At 41.8% G+C, this 20427-nt stretch overlaps 1 protein-coding gene across 12 annotated transcripts in view; it reads left to right on the top strand.

The window, feature by feature from the left end:
* DAB1 (DAB adaptor protein 1) overlaps positions 1–20427 on the top strand; it is a 1307076-nt gene that overhangs the window by 232895 nt on the left and 1053754 nt on the right. The gene's annotated exons all lie outside the window — the stretch shown is intronic.

Below are 20427 nucleotides of genomic sequence, written 5' to 3'. Positions count from 1 at the left end.
TGCAATGGTATAGCTATGACTCGTGGAACACAATAGTCTTTGGAGAATTGAATTTGAAAATCACCTCAGGGCCAGTGAAAAGGAACATGGAGCAGCTGGTTGCAACACATTGCAAAGGGGAAGCAGACTAGGGGGCATTATCAAAGAGAATTAGGATCAGAAAAAAATGGGCTGACCATGTGGGAAAAGTAAGGGACAACCTTTGGAGAACCCACTGGCATCCTCAAGATGTCAGTAATGCGCCGTAACCAGTTGACTCCTCTTCTCCTTTGAATAGTTTGGTGGTGAGGTGGACCATAGCTGGGGTCATAGACTTCACCTTAACCCAAGATGGGCCTTTCCTAGATGGATTGGTAGAGTAACGACTTCAAGGAAGACTGGTCTGAGGATGGTGTTTTGGAACCCCCCCTTCCCCCATGAAAGGGCATGATTTGAAGTCACAGAACCTGGGTTTGAATGTCAACTCTGGCACTTACTACTGTGGCAAATTATTAAACTTAATAGACCTCAGTTTAATCATCTGTAAAATGAGTGGGCAAGATTATCTGACCTCTGAGCTCCCTCCTAGCACTAGATCAATGATCTAATTACTTTACTGGAGTTTCAGAAAGTTGTCTCAAGGGAGGAGAGGTGCTCAAGGATAAACCAGAAGGATCTGTGATCCCAGTTGATGGGGAGAATAGTAATAATAACACAGTGACGTTTGAGAGGCGTGGCATAGTCAAGAGCTGACCTCACTACTGTACTTATCAGGAAAACCTGGGTTCGAGTCTTCACCTCTGACTCATATGACAATGTGACCCTGGGAAGTGATTTAATCTCCGATTATCCCAGGCAGCTCTCTAAGAATGCCTGAAGAGAAGGGAGCATGCTTCTTAGAAGGTACTGATCTACCCTGGTAGAGGGAATTTCCTCCATCAGATTGTCCTTATGATAAAGACATCACAGACCCACTCTGATATCTGCCCGATGTTTTAAAGTTTTTAAAGGACTCTACATATATAGGACCGTTGAGCTTTGTATCAGCCCCATGAGGGGGGGGTTATCCCATTTTATAGATAAGAAAGTTAAGTCTGAGAGAATTTAAGTGATTTGTACATGGTCACAGAGTTACCAGACAATTCAAGTTCTGCTTTCCTGCTTTCCCACTGTACCAGCCTGCAGCACCCTTCTGACCCTAAATGCCATGGTAATATTTTTGGGAGGGCACCAGGGGAGAGGAGACATTTATAGGCTGTGTTAAGCCCTGGGTTATAGCCTTTATAACAATCCAGAAAAGGCCAGATCACGTCTAAGTGGAACAATTTGCAAAGAAAAGCTTAAGATCATGAAAATATGACCTCTCAAATGGTGCCAAGGTCAGCTAGAGTCATGCTGAAACTGTTATGGTTCTGAAGCAAGGAAATTCTACCCAGATCCACAGTAAGTGAGCCTCAGCCTTTTCACACCCCCTGCCCCCCCACACTTCTCACCCCCAACTCCCAGCCAAGGTTTTGAAAACTTCATAATAAGATGCCTCTGTTGGGAACTCACTGGCGAGTTTAAACTCAGGCCTTTTCTGAGGGTGGCTCTAGCCTTGGATCAGTCTCAAACTGCTATCAAGAACCCCTCTCCATCCCCGTCAGTTTGGCTTGGGATGCTTAGGCCCCTTGGTCAGCTACCTGACCTTTGGTCACCACCTTGGCTTTCTAGTCTCTGCCTCAGCCGACCCTCTTGGATTCTGTTCCATTCACCTTCCCAGGCCTGATCTGGGGATCTGATCTCTGGCCTGCCTGATTTCAAGTGCAAGGAACCCTTCTCCTTCAAATCCCACAGGGCTGAGCTCCCAGGATGGTGTTTACAGGATTCTTCTTCAGATTTTTCTGAATCTCTGCTTGTTGCTGCAAAAGTACTTTGGGTTTGCAGGTGGTTTTCAGTATTCTACATAGTTCAGTGTGTGGAAGTGGAAAGACAGATGCCCTGGGAGGCAGCTGGCAACTGGCTTCAGATTTTGTTTCTAACGCTAATTAGCAGTGTGACCCTGGACAAGTCACCTTACTGAGTTTCAGTTTTCCTGTCTGTAAAATGGTGATAATCATCAGTCAATAAATATTTAAGCACTGAGTTTGTGCTAGACACTTCCTTAAGCCCTGGGGTACAAAGAAAAGCCAAATCAGTCCCTTCCCTCAGGGAGTTCCGAATTCATGTCAAAGGTTTGTTGTGAAAAGACTGCTAGGTGGTGCCATAGTGCACAAGGCGCTGGGTCTGGACTCAGGAGAACTTGAGTTCATATCTGCCCTCAGACACTTGCTAGCTGAATGACCCTGGACAAGTCACTTAATTTCTGTTAGCCTCATCTGTAAAATGGGGATAATGACTGCACCTACCTCCCAGGGCTGTTGTGAGGATCAAATCTGATAGCAATTATAAAGAACTTATTGCAGTGCATGGCATGTAATTGGCACTGCATAAATGTTAGCTATTATTTTTTAAATGAGGTAATGCTTTTAAAAAGACTTTGCAAATAACAAATCAGGTTGTAAATACTTATTTTATAAATACCTATAATAAACATATACGTACATATATAAATTTAATTTTACTTTTCTCTTTGGGTGGAGGCTGATGAACTTCCTTTTGTTTCAAGCATCCCTGGCCTCTCTTCTGACTCCGCCCCCGCTTCTCTCTAACTATACATAATCCTGTTGGCTTTGACCAGATGCTTGCTGATACCCTTAGGTACCTGGGTGACACTGCCGTTGGAGTAGTGCTAGAAGTGACCACCAGGGGGCAGCACAGAGACAGGGACAGGTTTGTCACCACCAAGGAGGTCTGTGGACCACCTGTCCCAGCCAAGGAAAGAAGTTAAGGCACAGTTATAGCTCATCTAAGCTAGAAGGTAGCAGAGGAATAGAACCCTGGAGGATATGACCAGGTCAATAAGCCATGGGAAACAGAATGTCAGGGAGAAAAACTCTGGGACCCGGGGTATGCATCCTGCCTCTGCGGACCTGACAAAGTCACTTCAGCTCCATGGGCCTCAGTTTCCTCATTTGTAAAATGAAAGGGTTAGAGCAGAAGCCAGCTCTAGAGCTACGATCTTCTGGGTTAGCTAGACAGTGTTCATGGTCATCCATGGGTAGCGGCACAAGGTTGAAGGCTGAAGATCCCAAGATCTGGTGGAAATCAATGCCAGGCTGTTGAAAGTTAGACTCAGGAATCACATCAAGAATCTAATGTGCTGAAATTAAGGTAAACAGGTAAACTAGGTGCAAGTACCATGTGAAGTACAACAGATCTAGGCTCCAGTGTCAAAGACTGCTCCAAAGACGAGAGGGGAGAGGAAGATAGTCATATTGTGGGGATAAAGAATGATTGGCTCTTGTCTCCTCTTAAAAGACAATGATATGGAATAGTACTTAGGGCCCTGAACTTAGAGTTAGAAAAACCTGGGTTCAAACTCTGCCTCAGACACTTTTAGCAATGTGACCCTCAGTACACCACTTTAACTCTTTGCCTTGGTTTCCTAATCTGCAAAATGAGTGGTTTGGAATCAGTGTTCCAGCTCTAAACAGATGATTCTATGACAGTGCTGGCTATGGAAAACTGGAATTAAAAGGATTCTTTATTTGGAAAGTCAAAGAATTAATGACACAAGAAATATTTTTTGAGTACTGTTAATGGGCAAGATGTTGTGCTCCTTCTCCAGGCTCTCAGGAAGCTTTACATCTGATTGGGGTGCCAGACGCATGCAAAGAAAGGTAACAGTCATTGAAGGCAATAGATTTGATCAGTGACCTGTAATCTTTTCTGTCACTTTATCAAATTCCTGAAATCTTGAGAGGAAAAGGCTGATGGATATCTATGAAAAGGTGCCCTTCTCTTTCCAAGATCTCCGTATCCAACATACATCTATGCTATTGACACAGTATATGTCAAAGGCTGACCAGGTGTGTCCTGACTGATGGCAAGATAATCCATTTCCTCTGTGTTGCTTCTAGCTTCTTTTTGTTACTGCTGCGCAGCTCTCTGGACATCTTGATATCAATGAATTCTTCGATTAGACCCTAGTTGGAAATTATGAGTCCTCCTAATGGATCTCCCCACCTCTAGTGTCTCCCGTCTTCTTCTATCCCATAGTCTCCAGAGGGATATCCCAAAACATCAGTTTGACCATGTCATTCCCCTGCTCACATTTCACTGACTCCCTTTTGCCTCTAGGATAAGCTCAAAACTCCTCTGCCTCCCATTTAAAGCCATTCACAATCTGGCTTCCACCTCTTTTAATGTTTATTACAAATTACTCTCCCTGATGCACTCAACTTCCAGCCAAAGTGATTGACTTACTTTTCTTAGTAAACATTCCATCTCTTGACCCTTCCCCACCTCTTGTATCAGCTGTCCTGCATGTTTAGAATGTTCTCCAAACTCAACCACTCCTCTTGGAACCCCTCAATCTCTTCAAAGGTCAGATTGTGTCTTTCTTGGTCTCCCTCCCTCCTGTTGGTGTTTTCCCTAACGCTGCAATGACTTGGCATTTATTTTCCGTTGCATTACCTGCATCTACATACATTTTTTCTCCTACAGAATGGATGTAAGCTTCTTGAAAGCAGGGTCTTATGCATTATTATCCTCATATGTCCTGCAGCTGGTATGCTACGCGGCACAGAGCAGCAACTTATAATAATCAGATTTATGTTGTGAGGTAAGGTTTGCAAAGTAGTTTACACATTAACTCATTTGAGTCCCCCAGCTCTGCCATTATTATCCTTATATACGAAAATGAGGAAATAGTCTGAGAGAATTTAAATGACTTTTCCGGGATCATATAGCTAATTAGTATCTGAGATAGGATTTGAACGCAGATCTTTCTGGCCCCGAGTCTTTCATCCTATGCATTGTAACACCTTGGTACCTACTAAGTGCTAATTTAGTTGAATGACTATTTCAGACCTTGATCTCCCTCACTCATGCCTCCCTCAGTCATGCTTTGTCCCTTCAGGACTGTTAAGTGCCCAGCATGTGAGACCTAACCTCAGGATGGAGCTCCATCCCCATAAGGAACAGATTCAGTACTATTTTACAAACAGCACCTGCCTGATAAATATTTGTTTGAATTGAATGACAAGTAGATTTGGTAACATGTCAGTTTCACAATAAGCAGGGCGGTCTAGACCAACACCAGGTGGGCTGCATTTCCCACAATAGGCACATTTTTATAAATTACATGGAAATCACCTTTTTATAACTTGGTCTATATTTTAAATGCATTCAGGAGCAAGCTATTGAAAGAAACCTCAGGTCATATCTGTTAAATATTCATTCATTTAATAAACCCTGAGCATCTACTGTGTCCAAAGCTCTCTGCTTGGTATTTGGATGCATTGGTACGATGATAACGCAGACAAACTCCCTCTTCGAGGATTTTACGGTTTGAGAAGGGGAGATGGTACACATGTAAATAACTGTGAAACAAACTAGAATAGAGGCAGTCATGTCATGTAGAGGTTGGAGCCACTGATGGTGAGGGAAGTCCCCAGATCCTTGATGTAATGGTATGTTGATTGACACAAGGAGTGTGGACAGGAAGAGAGGTACCCAGTGCTTTAGAAGAATTCAGTGGAAAGTGGGTGAATTATCTGGGATAAGCAGAGATGGCTTCATGGAGAAAGAAGGCTCGAATATGTTAACAGGCTATGTTTATTCAGATGACTGCAGGAAGGGCATTTGAGGGGTAGGAAACAGCTTAAGCAAAGTCACAGAGGTGAGAATGCGCTAAGGTGTTCATATTGTGTTGGATAGTTTTGCTTTAGTGTAGAAAGGGTCAGGATGATGGGTGGGAGGTAAGTTTGGTTAGGAAGCCTGCAACTGTGCCCCTCCCCGCAAAAAAATTCCCATTGTAAAGGGAATAACTGTTCCATACTTTTTTTTTTTTTAAAGCAATCTGGAGTTTCATATTTTGGACTCCTCTTGGCAAACACATACCTTCCCCATGACTATCTCTTAGAATGCAAGGCTCTTTTGTCATATGCCACCTCCTACAGGAAGTTAATGCCAATGCCTCTGGTTGTTTATATTTTCTTCCTCAAATTATGTTTGCGACATTTCTCAAATATATTCCCTTCTCTCCTCTGACATTGTGACCCCTCTAGTAAAAAGTCCTCATCACCTCATGCTGGGTTAGGCTGCTGGTGCGTCTGTCTACCTCTACACTCCCACCTCCCCCATCCAAGACATCCCCCATTCAGCTGCCAAACTGATTTTCCTAAAGCTTAAGTCTGATCATGTGCCCTACCCCCATCCCAATAAATTCTAGGGGCTCTCTATGGCTCCCAGGACCTATGCAAGATCCTGTGTTTGGCATTCAAAGCCTTTCATAACATATCCACCCCAATCTTATACCTTGCTCCCCACCAAGTACTCTTTGATCCAGTGACACCGGCCTCCCGGCTGTTCTCCCAATAAGAACCTCCATTTCTCAGTTCTGGGCATTTCCTCTGGCTCTCCCTGTATGCCTGGAACACTTAATCTCCTGATTTCTACTCACTGGCTTTCCGATCTTCCTTCAAGTCTCAACTAAAATCCTGCTTTCTATAGGAAGCCTTCCCCCAACCTCTCTTAATTCTAGCGCTTACTTAATTTTTTTCCAATTGATCCTGTGTATAGTTTTTTACATATATTTGTTTGTCTGTTCTCTCTCCTCTTGGATTATTGCCTCCTTGAGGTTAGGGACTATCTTTTACCTCTTTTTGTATGCCCAGTGCTTAGAAGGGCACTTGAAACCTAGTAGGTGCTTAATAAATGTTTATTTACTGACCGATAGATGAAAGTATGATGCATCGGGAGGAATGCTGAACTAATACTGAACCTGAAGTCTTGGACCTGAGTTTGAATCTCCACTCTGCCAGCTGACATGTGTGTGACCTTAAGCAAGTCGTTTCTGCCTTTCCTCATCTGTAAAGTGAGGGGTTCAGACTAGATGATTGCCACGGTGCCTTTCAGTTCTGGAGCTATGAACCTATGTTAGATGGATCAGTTAACGACATTTCTTAAGGGCTTACTTTGTGACAGGAAAAATGTAAAATCCCAAGAAGGCAAGGGGCTGATTTTGTTTATCTGGTTTGTGTGCTCTTTGAACCGTTAATGGCTCACCCAGAGTAAAGGGTTGTGAGGCTGAATTAAAGGAAAGACAAGTGAAGGAAATTGGGCTTTGCTTTTGTGGAATGTCCTTTGCAAGTTTTGGGGAGATGTCTTGTAGAAATAGGAACTACAGAGATCAAAGGAAAAGGGCAGAGGAGGGGGTGATGGGGACAAAATGAGTGGAGAGAGAGCAGAGACCCACACCTTAATTACTGCTATGGCTGCATGCAAGGAACCAAGTGCATTTCCTGCTGCTAGAGAGCAGAGGGAGGTCTAGGACCTCCTTCTGCGTCCTTATTTCCCCTGTGAATCAATGCGCCCTTTCACAAAATCACGGATGCCTCAGCAGCTGGACTGGGCTGGCATTGTGAAGGGGAGGTAATTCATGTTTTAGAAACAAGGGGTCCTTTAATCAAGTCAGTACTGAGGTCCTGTTGAAAGAGATAGGTCAGGGAATCAGGGTGATGGGAGAGAGGAGAAAGAGAAGAGAGGTTGGGAGCATGTACAGAGGGACAGAAAAATAAAATGAGGTTGAAGAAGACCGAAAAGGACAAAGAGAGACAGAGAAAGAGGAATGAGGCAGAGGGAGAAAGAAAGAAGTAGGCAGGAGGAGAGAGCAAACAGGGACATGAAAAGAAAAGAGGAAAACAGGAGGAGAGGTGAAGAAACAAAAGGAAAGAGAATTAAGCAGAGAGAGGGAAGAAGGGAGAGGGAAAGAGAGGAGACACACTAAGAGGGAGAAGAGAAAAAGAAGGATTCAGAAGTAGAAAGGCAGAGAGAGGAGAGAGAAAGAAGGCTGGGGAAAGTCAGTATTAAAAGCATTTTATACATGACAAATGTCTATATGTTAATGTGCTGAAATAAATATAGCAGCTGCAAGTTACAAATCATATTCATCGGTTGTTACAGTCTGGTAATTGTCCATACCGATATTTTCATTCTAGTTCCAGACCCTGGCTTATCAGAGAACAACATGCTTTTGAAATGCCACATTACTTTGTAAGGACGTTTTATGTTCAAAAAGTTCCACTAAGTATGATATACAGAAGAATTATTTATGTTTCGATTTCTATTTGGCTCCCAGGGCTCTGGCAGAACGATTTTAAAATGGTAATTATGATTGTCAGCCCCACGCCACTGTCAGACCCAGCCTTCCTTCTACCTCCAGCTCCCAGGTCCTTTGAAAAACTCGTCTATTTCCCCGAGTTCTCCTGTGAGAGGTTCTGGTGTCTGAAAGGCGCTGTGGAAATTAAAAATGTATATTATATGTTCGCTACCACACACAAATGCTCCATTTTAAAAATGAAGGTTCAAAGACTTCCCTAGCACAAAATACATATGCTTATCATAAATCTCTCTCTGCGGTGAACTGTCCCCTAGGGGGATGGAAGATTAATTAGGGAACTCGGCATTGTATCTTAGATTACTGGGAACCTGGAATGAACACACACACACACACACGCACACACACATGCCCTCATTAATAAGACCAAGCATCTACGTTATTGCTGATAAGCAAAGAAAGTGGATGTTTTTTATGACCCAACCCCTTTCTTTCCCCCAGTTGTTTTCTTCCCTATTTAATAATTATGATAGAGAGAGGTCATAGCTTTAGAGGTAGAAGGGATTTCAGGGGCCATCTAAGCCAGCTGCCTCATTTTACAGGTGAGAAAGCCGAGACCCAGATAAGTTAAGTCAATTAGTATAGATTTAGAGGCAGAAGGGACTTCAGAGGCCAACTTAAACCCTCTCGTTTTCCATGTGGGGAAACTGAGGTGAGAGGAATTAGGTGAATTGCCTAAGTTCTCACAGATGCTGATGGACCCAGGGTTTGAAACCATGACCTCTGACTCGCACTCCAAAACTCTTTTGACTGTATCAAGAGAGAATTTGTTCTATGGATGGATCAAGTCACATAATAAATCCTGGAGGACTTTCAGAGGCAGTGGTAAGGAGGCAGATGTTAAGGCCTGGTGATCCTCTTTTTCACTGGAAGAAACTATTTGGTGACTCCCATATTATCTACGTAGGTTAACAGTCCAGTGGAGCTGATAAAGTCTGGGTGGTTGAGCTAGAGATGGAGGATACCTTTCATGGTGATGTGTCTCAGGTTAGGCACCACTGATACAAGGGCAAAAGTGAAAGTCACTGTCTTCAAGGGGCCTACGGTCTGGCTGGGAGAGATAAGTGCTACATGTATGAGCATATAGAAAATCATAACATCCAAGGATTTTGCAGGGAGGTCATCTAATTAATAAGGCATTAGTTAATTTTATATATGTATATGTATATATGTACACACACATACATACATACATATATACATGTACATATATGTGTGTGTGTATATATATGTATGTGTACTTATATATATATACACACACATATATATACACACACACACACATATATATATATATATATATATATACAGAGAGAAAGAGAGAGACTATTTTCGACACTTTAAAATTCTTTGAGACGTTTGTCTTTGATTATAAAACAACCCACCATGGTAAGCTTTTATGAAGTGTCTTCTGTTTACAGAACTCTGCTCCACACTAGGAGAAATACATTTAGGAAAGGTCTGCTCCAGAGAGAAACTCCTTTAAAGGTCTCTATTAAAATGGTTCTTAATATAGTCTGAAAAAAATGGGAGGCTCTCTAGCCCAATTCTCTCATTCTACAGAGAAGGGATATGAGTTCCATAGAGATGAAATGACTTATTCAAGGTCATAAATCCTAAGTGACTGGAGAAAGAACTGAATCTCTGATTTTAAACCTAGTGTTTTTTTCCACTATATTGTGATATCTTTAGGTCAAGGAAACCTGTTTTTGGTGCCATGGCTCCCCATGGTTTTCAGAATTCTACTTTTAAAGATATACAATCCACGGAATTACAAAGGAAACCAATCATATTAAATTCTAGTTCCCATAATATTAAAAACAAACACGTTTATGGACTCCAGGTTGGGAAACCCTGCTCTCTCTAGAGGGACTGTTGAAAGGCCAAGACCAACTTCTCAAATACCTCACTCCCCCTTTCAAGATGATAAATCCTCCATCTGTACCAAACTGGAAACTTGGATTTAGACTTATTCCTTACTATCACACCAGGTCATAGGAGTCAGCAGAAATAGATCCTGCTAAATGTATTATGAGGACCTCAAGCAAAGGTCAGGACCCCAGGAGTGGACAGAGGCTCTTGGCTAACCCTTGTGCTCTTAGCTTGCCTGCTTCCACAGGGGAGGAGCAGTCATCAGGGAGCCGTATCCCTCAATTCATAGAGAAGTAAAGCTGTGTCTTCAACTCCTCTGCTTCCTGCCTTCTGGTTCCATGGGCTTCATCTTCCCCCAGGCCACCCCCTCACCTGCCTGTCTGCCCCCTGCCATATAATTCTTTTCCTATACTTCTCTGCTTTGCTCATTTGGCTTGGCTGCGTTTCCCAATATTCGATTTTGCTCTCTATGTCTCAGGCCAATTATCCACATGAGTTGGTGTCTTCTGACATCTTCTTGCTGCTTTGCATTGACTCCTTTGCTCTCTGTTTTCATCAGCCCATCTGAGCACCTACCAGGAGCCCTCTGAGTCCCAGTTTTGTGCCTCCCATCCCACCTCATCCCAGAATTTCTGTGGCCAGGATTCTTTCACTGTTTTGTTTCTTGTGATGTTTTCACTCTCTGATCAATCCATTGAGCCATTTGACCTGTGACTGGCTAAGACAGAGTGTTCCCTGGCAGAGAGACCAGAGGAGTAAAGCCTCTGAGAGTTCTGGAGGAAGGCAAAAAGGTCTAGACTTGGCATTTCTATTCACTGAACTGCATGGCAGCCTAGTTAGGGGAACAAGTGCTGAATATGGAGAAGGCTGTGGGACCTTGAGTAAATCATTTAAATTCTCTGTTTTTCCATTTCTTTGTTACATGTCATTAATAGTATCAATAGCTAACTACAGATATGTTACCAATATTTTTTCTCCTGTACAAAAAGTAATAATATTTAAGACAATTGGATCAGGTATATGTGTAAGTGTGTGGGCATAGGGGTGGCAACAGCATTGTGGGAAGCCCACATAAGTGACAAGTCTGTGATAACTGCCCGGAAAATAGCCTGACCATGGGTTCAGTCACACTAAGGGAGGCATGGCCTATTCTCCAGAGAGCTTAGCTCCTGCTTCCCAAGGATTGAGAGGAAAAGGTTGTACCCCACTTTACAGATGAGGAAAGGGAAACTCCTGTGATCACGAAGGTAGCTAGTATTAGAGACTGGATTTGAACTCAGTTCAATTCAACAATGATATTTGTTAAAGATTCATGATGTGCTAAGCCTTGTTCTAAGTACTGGGAGGCAGAAATAAAAGGAATGCTCCATGTCCACAAGAGGGTATGTTGTGTAGGGACAAATGTCATGTACAAAGTTGTCAAAATGCAAGATATATGTCAAGTCACTTTGTAGGGTGGAAAGAACTGCAAAAATTGGGGGAAATGTTCAAAATTCTTTTGGAGAAGGATCTGGTTCCTAAGGGGAAATGGGTATTCTAGAGGGTGAGTTGAGGAGGGGACCCATATCAGGCATAGAGGAAAATTTGTACAAAAGCCCTGACAGAGAGGGGAGGTGGAGATGTATAGGAAAAAACAAGAAGACCTGTCTGGATGAAGGGTAGAGTGTGATTAGAAGGGTCCTTCTGGTCTAGAGACTGTAAATGACAGGAAAGGAGCAAAACGGACCCATGCTTGAGGAAAAGCAAATCTATGCTTCAGGCATGTCACAGCTGTGGACAGGCTGCATTGGAGAGAGGAGAGAGGGCGATCAGTCAGCACAGTCACAATTGTCCAGTTAAGAGATGATAGAGACTTGGAATCTAAGATGAGTTGGCCTCTAAATTTATATTCCATCTAATTTGTGTTTATTTGGAATATTTTAATTTGCAGATATTATCCTTCTCCATTAGAATGGAAGCACATTGCGAACAGGGATTATTTCACTTTCTTTTTTGTATCCTAATGCCGAGCAAAGCACCTAACACATTGGAAATATTTAATAAATGCTTGCTGATTTTGATTGAAATAGTAAGTGGATACAAAGAAAACTAGGCAAATATAGAACTGAGTTGCTCTGGCAACTAATTGGATATGGGGATCAAGAAGTAGCAAGGGGAAAGGATAAGTCCAAGATTGTGAGCCAGGGTGACTAAAAGGATGGCAGAGTCCTTGGTAGTAACAGCAAAGTTAGGAAAAGGGTGGTATTTGGGGAGAAAGATAATGAGTTCAATTTGGGGATATAATGTATTTAAAATGTGTTCAGGTAGCAGTATCTAGTGGGAATCTGGCAATGTGGGATCAGAGCTCAAGAAAGACATAAGAGTTAGAAGTCAACTTTGTGAGTCTTCCACAAGGTGGTAAAATTGAAATCCTATGATGAGATTACAAAGAGAGAGAATGCTGAGGGAGGAGAGAGCCCAGGAGCTTGCACCTTACCCATGCGGTTGGACATGAATGATGATTCAACAGAAGAGACAGAGAAGGAGTGGTCAGTCAGTTAGGGAGGAGAACCAGGAAAGACCAATACCTTGAAAATCTAGGAGGGAACATGGAGGAGGAGGAGATGATGATGATGATGATGATGATGATAGAGTGTGAAACGCTTCAGAGAGGTCAAGAAAAATAAGTACTAAGAAAATGTTAGGTCTGTCAACATTAATTCTGGTGGTTTTAAAGAAATAGTATGACCCTCAAAGATCTTTCTAGCCCATCTAAGGAAGATAAGATGCATGCATAGAATTATAAAACCCCTCAGCTGGAAGAGATTCCTGAGGCTGATTCAAACCCGTACCTGAACAAGGATCTTTTAAACAATTTTCCAGGGCGGGGAGGAGCCAAGATGGCAGAGTAGAAAGGTACACATATGCTAGCTCTGAACCCACAGCCCATAAAATAACTGTAAAGAAGAACTCCCAACAAATTCTGGAGCAGCAGAAGCCACAGAACAATGGAGTAGAGGAAATTTCTGTTCCAGAGAGACCTGAAAGACTGACCTGAAAGGTCCATCGCACACTGGACCCAGAGCAGAGCCCAGCCCTGCCTTGGCTGCGTGGCACCAAGACGAGCAGATCCAAGCAGGCTTCAGGGACAGAATCTCCAGTGGCCCGCAGGTCCCTCCACCCACAGGCAGCAAAGTTCAGTGAGAGGGGCTTTTCAGTTCATGAAGAGGGGAGTGGGGTGCCCCCATAACTCAGGCCCCCTCAGGAGGCAGCAGCAGAGGCAGCAGCAGATGGGGGCTCCCAGAGCAGTGAGGATCTCTGATCCATTGTTGAAGGTCTCTGCATAAACCCCCTGAGGGAACTGAGCCCCCTGTGGTGGCCCTGCCCCCACCTGAGCACTGAACTTAATCTCACACTGAATAGCAGCCCTGCCCCACCAAAGCCCTAAGGCAGGAAAGCAGCATTTGAATCTCAGACCCCAAGTGCAGGCTGGGTGGATCTGGAGGCGAGGTGGGTGTGGAGAGGACACTCAGAAGTCAAGTAACCTACTGGGAAAATGCCCAGAAAAGGGAAAAAAAAATAAGACCATAGAAGGCTACTTTCTTGGTGAACATATATCTCCTCCCTTCCTTTCTGATGAGGAATAACAAAGCTTACCATCAGGGAAAGACATAAAAGTCAAGGCTTCTGTATCCCAAACAGGTAAAATAAATACTCAATGGGCTCAGGCCATGGAAGAGCTCAAAAAGGATTTCAAAAATCAAGTTAGAGAGGTGGAGGAAAAACTGGGAAGAGAAATGAGAGAGATGAAAGAAAAATATAAGAAGCAGGTCAACACCTTGCTAAAGGAGACCCAAAAACATGCTGAAGAAAATAACGCCTTGAAAAATAGGCTAACTCAATTGGCAAAAGAGGTTCAAAAAGCCAATGAGGAGAAGAATGCTTTCAAAAGCAGAATTAGCCAAATGGAAAGGAGGTTCAAAAGCTCACTGAAGAAAATAGTTCTTTCAAAATTAGAATGGCACAGATGGAGGCTAATGACTTTATGAGAAACCAAGAAATCACAAAACAAAACCAAAAGAATGAAAAAATGGAAGATAATGTGAAATATCTCATTGGAAAAACAACTGACCTGGAAAATAGATCCAGGAGAGACAATTTAAAAATTATGGGACTACCTGAAAGCCATGATCAAAAAAAGAGCCTAGACATCATCTTTCATGAAATTATCAAGGAAAACTGCCCTGAGATTTTAGAACCAGAGGGCAAAATAAGTATTCAGGGAATCCACAGATCACCACCTGAAAGAGATCCAAAAAGAGAAACTCCTAGGAACATTGTGGCCAAATTCCAGAGTTCCCTGGTCAAGGAGAAAATATTGCAAGCAGCTAGAAAGAAACAATTCAAGTATTGTGGAAATACAATCAGGATAACACAAGATCTAGCAGCTTCTACATTAAGGGATCGAAGGGCATGGAATATGATATTCCAGAAATCAAAGGAACTAGGACTAAAACCAAGAATCACCTACCCAGCAAAACTGAGTATAATACTTCAGGGGAAAAAATGGTCTTTCAATGAAATAGAGGACTTTCAAGCATTCTTGATGAAAAGATCAGAGCTGAAAAGAAAATTTGACTTTCAAACACAAGAATGAAGAGAAGCATGAAAAGGTAAACAGTAAAGAGAAGTCATAAGGTTGAACTGTTTACATTCCTACATGGAAAGACAATATTTGTAACTCTTGAAACTTTTCAGTATCTGGGTACTGGGTGGGATTACACACACACACACACACACACACACACACACACACACACACACACACTACAGAGTGAATCGAATAGGATGGGATCGTATCTTAAAAAAAATGAAATTAAGTGGTGAGAGAGAAATATATTGGGAGGAGAAAGGGAGAAATGGAATGGGGCAAATTATCTCTCATAAAATAGGCAAGCAAAAGACTTTTTAGTGGAGGGAAAAAGGGGAGGTGAGAGAAAAACATGAAGTTTACTCTCATCACATTCCACTAAAGGAAGGAATAAAATGCACACTCATTTTGGTATGAAAACCTATCTTACAATACAGGAAAGTGGGAGAGAAGGGGATAAACAGGGTGGGGGGGATGATGGAAGGGAGGGCAATGGGAGGAGGGAACAATTTGAAGTCAACACTTTTGGGGAGGGACAGGATCAAAAGAGAGAATAGAAGCAATGGGGGGCAGGATAGGATGGAGGGAAATATGGTTAGTCTTGCACAACACGACTATTATGGAAGTCATTTGCAAAACTACACAGACATGGCCTATATTGAATTACTTGCCTTCCAAAGGAAATGGGTGGGGAGGGAGGGATGAAGAGAAGCTGGAACTCAAAGTTATAGGAACAACTGTCCAGTACTGTTCTTGGCCACTAGGAAATAAGAAATACAGGTAAAGGGGTACAGAAAGTTATCTGGCCCTACAGGACAAAAGAGAAGATGGGGACAAGGGAAGGGAGGGATGATATAAGAGAGGGCAGATTGGTGATAGGGGCAATTAGAATGCTCAGTGTTTTGGGGTGGGGGAAGGGGACAAATGGGGAGAAAATTTGGAACCCAAAATTTTGTGAAAATGAATGTTAAAAGTTAAATAAATAAATTTAAAAAAAACCAATTTTCCTGATAAGTGATCGTCTAATCTTTGCTTGAAAATCTTCACTGATGGTGGAACTCACTACTTCTCCCAGCAATGCATTCCATCTCTAATTGGAAGGAAAGTTTCCTTATCCCCAACCAAAATCTGCTTTTATAATTCTCCCTGCCCCATTTCCCAATTTCTTCTAATTCTGCCCTCTGGGCCAAGCAGAAAAAGACTAATCCCTCATGTACTACTACAATCACCACCATCAACACCACAATAACTACTACTACTACTACTACTACTACTACTACTACTACTATTACTATTACTACTACTACTACTACTACTACTATTACTACTACTACTACTACTACTGCTACTACTACTACTACTACTACTACTACTATTACTACTACTACTACTACTACTATTACTACTACTACTACTACTACTATTACTACTACTACTACTACTACTGCTACTACTACTACTACTACTACTGCTACTATTACTACTACTACTACTACTACTATTACTACTACTACTACTACTACTGCTACTATTACTACTGCTACTACTACTACTACTACTACTGCTGCTACTACTACTACTACTACTACTACTACTACTACTATTACTACTACTACTACTACTACTACTGCTACTACTACTACTACTACTACTACTACTACTACTACTACTGCTACTACTACTACTACTACTACTACTACCGCCACTACTTTGTTGTTGTTCAGTCATTTTTCAGTCACAGCTGACTGTGACTGTATTTGGTGTTTTCTTGGCAAAGATACTGAAGTGGTTTGCCATTTCCTTCTCTAGCTCATTTTACAGATGAGGAAACTGAGGCAAACAGGGTTTAGTGACTTGTCGAGGGTCACATAGATTCTTACTGTCTGAGGCCATATTTGAATTCATGAACTCTTCCTGATTCTATGCCTGATACTCTATTCCCTACAGGGTCACCTTGCTGACTCTCCTGTACATGATAATCCTTCAAACACCTGATGGACTAGAAAGGTCTTTGAGGTAATAACTTATAACTTAGTAAGTTATTACCTGCTCAGGACAACCCTTGGAGGTAAAAAAGGAATAGATTTTCAACCTGTTTTATGGATAAGGAAACTGAGGCTATGGGGGGTTGTGTCATTTATATGATGATAAGAATATATAGAGTTTGAGTATAAAGTGATGTTAGAAATCATTGCACCCAATTCCTTTATTTTACACATGAGGAAACTGAGACTCAGGGCTTAAGGAGCATGCTCATAGTTGTTTTCTCATAGAGCAGAAAGTGATGCAAGAGATTGAAAAGTATAATCCCACCCTTTTATAGATAAGAAAACTGAGCTCTACCTAAAATAAGTAACTTATTCAAGGTCACATGGTAATAAGTGGTAAAACCTGAATTCAAACCCAGGTCCTCTGATTCCAAATTTGGGGTTCTTTCCACAGCACCCTACTTCTGTCTTTAGTAAGCAAATGTTCTTTGCTTTCTATGTTGGAAAAAGCATTAAAGTTGGAATCATATGATCTAGGATCAAGTCCCAACTCTGCCCCAGTTGAGTTTGGTTTGACACAGGACAAGTCTTCTGTTGTCTCTGAGCTTTCTTTTTCACTTCTCAAAAATGAGGGGCTTAGACTATATGAGTTCTAGCATCTCTGCCTGCTCAAAGGTTCTGCATTCCTGTGATATGTGTCACTGGCCATAGATATGGAAATAAGGTAGTTATAGATAGGATGGCTCCTGGCTCCTTAAACATAGAAATGGCTCTTTGGAAAGAGGAGACTGATTTATGCCAAGCCTGGCTACAGGGAAGCCTCAATTCTCAGGTTTATTCAGGATCTATGGGAAGGATGACACTTTCCAATTACCTTAGAGTTGACCCCAACACTCTCTGTGAGTCTCTAAAATGTAAAGAAGTCTCTTTTTTGGCATTTGTAAGGAGAGTAAGTATGTTAAATAGGATGCGTGCTTTTCTTCCATGCCTGAAGGTCTTGTAAGCCTCAAGATTCTCATTATGATGGCTGGTTTTCATGGTATAATCTTGCAGAAAAATGTTCCTGTGAGACAATGAGGAGAGCACTGAATTTGGTCTTAGAGGATTTGGGTTTGAGTCATTGGCCTGCAACTTACTAGCTGTGTGACCTTGGGTAAATTACCTTACAACTCTAAGTCAGTGTCTTTTATCTATAAAAGATGGGGTTGGACCACAAATACATGAACTCTGAGATGCCTATTCCAGCTCCAGACCCAAAATCCTCCGTAAATAATGCTTTATATGAATCAATTTCCTTGCTTTGTCTTGTGTTGCTATTGTTGAACAGCACCTAAAAGACTGCAAAGCTTTTAAATATGTATAATTGTAATAAAAATGCTAACAGTTCACATATATGTGTATGCTGCTTCAAGGTTTACAAATCATCTTATTCCTTTTTTTCTTCTCTTTTGAACTCATAACAACTCTGTGAGGTGGGTTCTGCCAATTTTATTATTCCCATTATACACATGAGGAAACTAAGGCTTGGAGAATTTAAATGACTTACTGAACATCACACAGATAGTCTGTGTCAGAACTCAACTCCAAGGATAATAAATTAGGTTCAATCTTGAATAACTTCAGAATATAAGATCATGGGTTTAGATTTGGAGGTGGGGATGTTAGAGATCTTTTAAGCCTTCATTTTGTAGATGAGGAAACACAAGTTCAGAGGTTTTGAGTGATTGGCCCTTGGTAGGGGGGGGAAGACCAGGGAAGGTCAATTAGTCTGTACCCCTCATTTTAGAGAGGAGGAAACTGAGGCCCAGAGAGTTTAAGTTGCTTGCTATTAAGTAGTAGGACTGAAATCCAAGACCTTTGGATCCAGATGCAGACCTCCTTCTGCCATTCCAATCTCTGCCTAATATAATGGAGATTCTCCCTCATGAGCCATTTCTGCATTATAGCAGCATTTTGACTTATGAGATTATTATGGAGACAGACCTTTGTCACTGCCATGTCCTTGTGGATGTAGTGGAAAAAGAATCCCCCAACTTCAAGTCATTTTAAATCAATGCCAAATGTTTAGTTTCAGAATCCAAATGGCTTGGTGTGATTGCCAGCTTTGCCCCAGTTCTGTGACGTTAGGCAGGACATTTGAATTATTACAGTCTCTCTTCCTCCTTCTTCAAAAGAAGGTTATTCAACCCTGCCCAGGGTTCAAGAACGTTAGTTGAGAAAACACCGCCTGAAACGCCGTGCAAACATCGGCACTGCTGCAGATGATTAAGCTCTTAAGTTAAGGCTCAATTTTCAAGACCTTCAGCATTGAAAGTTTTCAAGGTTACAAAGGAAGTCCCTCCAGTTCTTTTCCCCAGCGGATCCTGTTCGTGATAAGAGAAAGTTAAGGTTTGTTTGAATAATCCATTAGCTGGTTGGAAAATTACCTTCTCATTATGAAATATTCTGTGTCACTTTCATACTAATTACCCACACTCTGTTTATTGAGGATTAATGACTGCCCAATATTTTATTAATAACCAAGTGGCATTTGTTTTTTGCATAAATAATAAATAGATGGAGGGCCTCATTAGAGATACATGCATTGGTTACCTGGGTGCATTCATTGCCTTTTTTTTTGTATTTATTAAAAAGAATTCTTTTAGCTTCAGGGTTGCGGGAGAGGGTGGTAACTTTCCCCTGCCCCAACAAAGGACCTTCAGTTCTAGTATTCCTAGCTCAATGGATCAATTATGGAAGTCACAGAAACATGGAATTTGAGAATTTCAAGGGACATCAATGGCTATCTAGAATAAACCACATATAAAGGAACTAGAATAGCAAACTTGCTATACTGCTTTAAGATTTATAAAACTCTTGCCATTCATTATCTTCAAGTCTTACTATTAATCTGATTTTACAGATGAAGAAACATGTCTAATGACTTGTCCAGAGTTGCATGGCTATTGTCTCAGACAAAATTTGATCTCAGGAGTCCCCAATGTATCTAACAGACCCTATATATAGTGGTTTTGTCTCTTCTGGAATATCTCCAGGACCCTATACTGAGGTAGTCCCCTTCATGTCTGGACAGCTCCCATTATTACAAGATTTTTCCTTATATGGAAATGAAAACTGCTTCCTTAAAATGCCCACCAAGGTGTTTCTTATTCTGTCATCATCTTGATGTCATGGTCCTCTTGGAGAACAAAGGACAAACCCAACAGCAACCATGGAGCCCAAGCTGTGGAACAAGTTCCATTCTCTGAACCCAGAGAGTAAAACTAGGGATAATTAATCAATATATACATACAATGGAATTGCATTTGGAAATGGGTTTAAATTTCCAAGAAGCAAAATTAGGCTTGAAGTCAAGGGAAAATAGCAGCAGCAGCAACAGTTTTTAACAATGGGAGCTGTCCATTTGAAGAGGGTGCTTCAGGAGCAAGTGAATTCCAGCTCACTAGAGATCATCAAGGAAGGGCTGAAGGAAGGAACCTGCTGGGGTTGTTACAATGGATAATCTCTCCGGAGGATGGGTGCAAATAATTGGCCAGTGCGGGACCTTGTCATCAAGTCAAGTCTGCCTTCTCTATGAAAGTTCTTCAAGGATTCCAAGACAACAAGACTTAAAGACTAAATCTGGAGTTTGTTGCCATGCGTTATTGGCAAATCATTTCTCCACTGTGGGTATTTCTGCTAAAAGCCAGAGCAGA

This window comes from Notamacropus eugenii, chromosome 2 (assembly GCF_028372415.1).
Source record: "Notamacropus eugenii isolate mMacEug1 chromosome 2, mMacEug1.pri_v2, whole genome shotgun sequence".
Lineage (NCBI taxonomy): Eukaryota > Metazoa > Chordata > Mammalia > Diprotodontia > Macropodidae > Notamacropus > Notamacropus eugenii.
The sequence above is the reverse complement of the archived record's forward strand: the minus strand, read 5'-3'. Positions and strand labels throughout refer to the sequence as shown.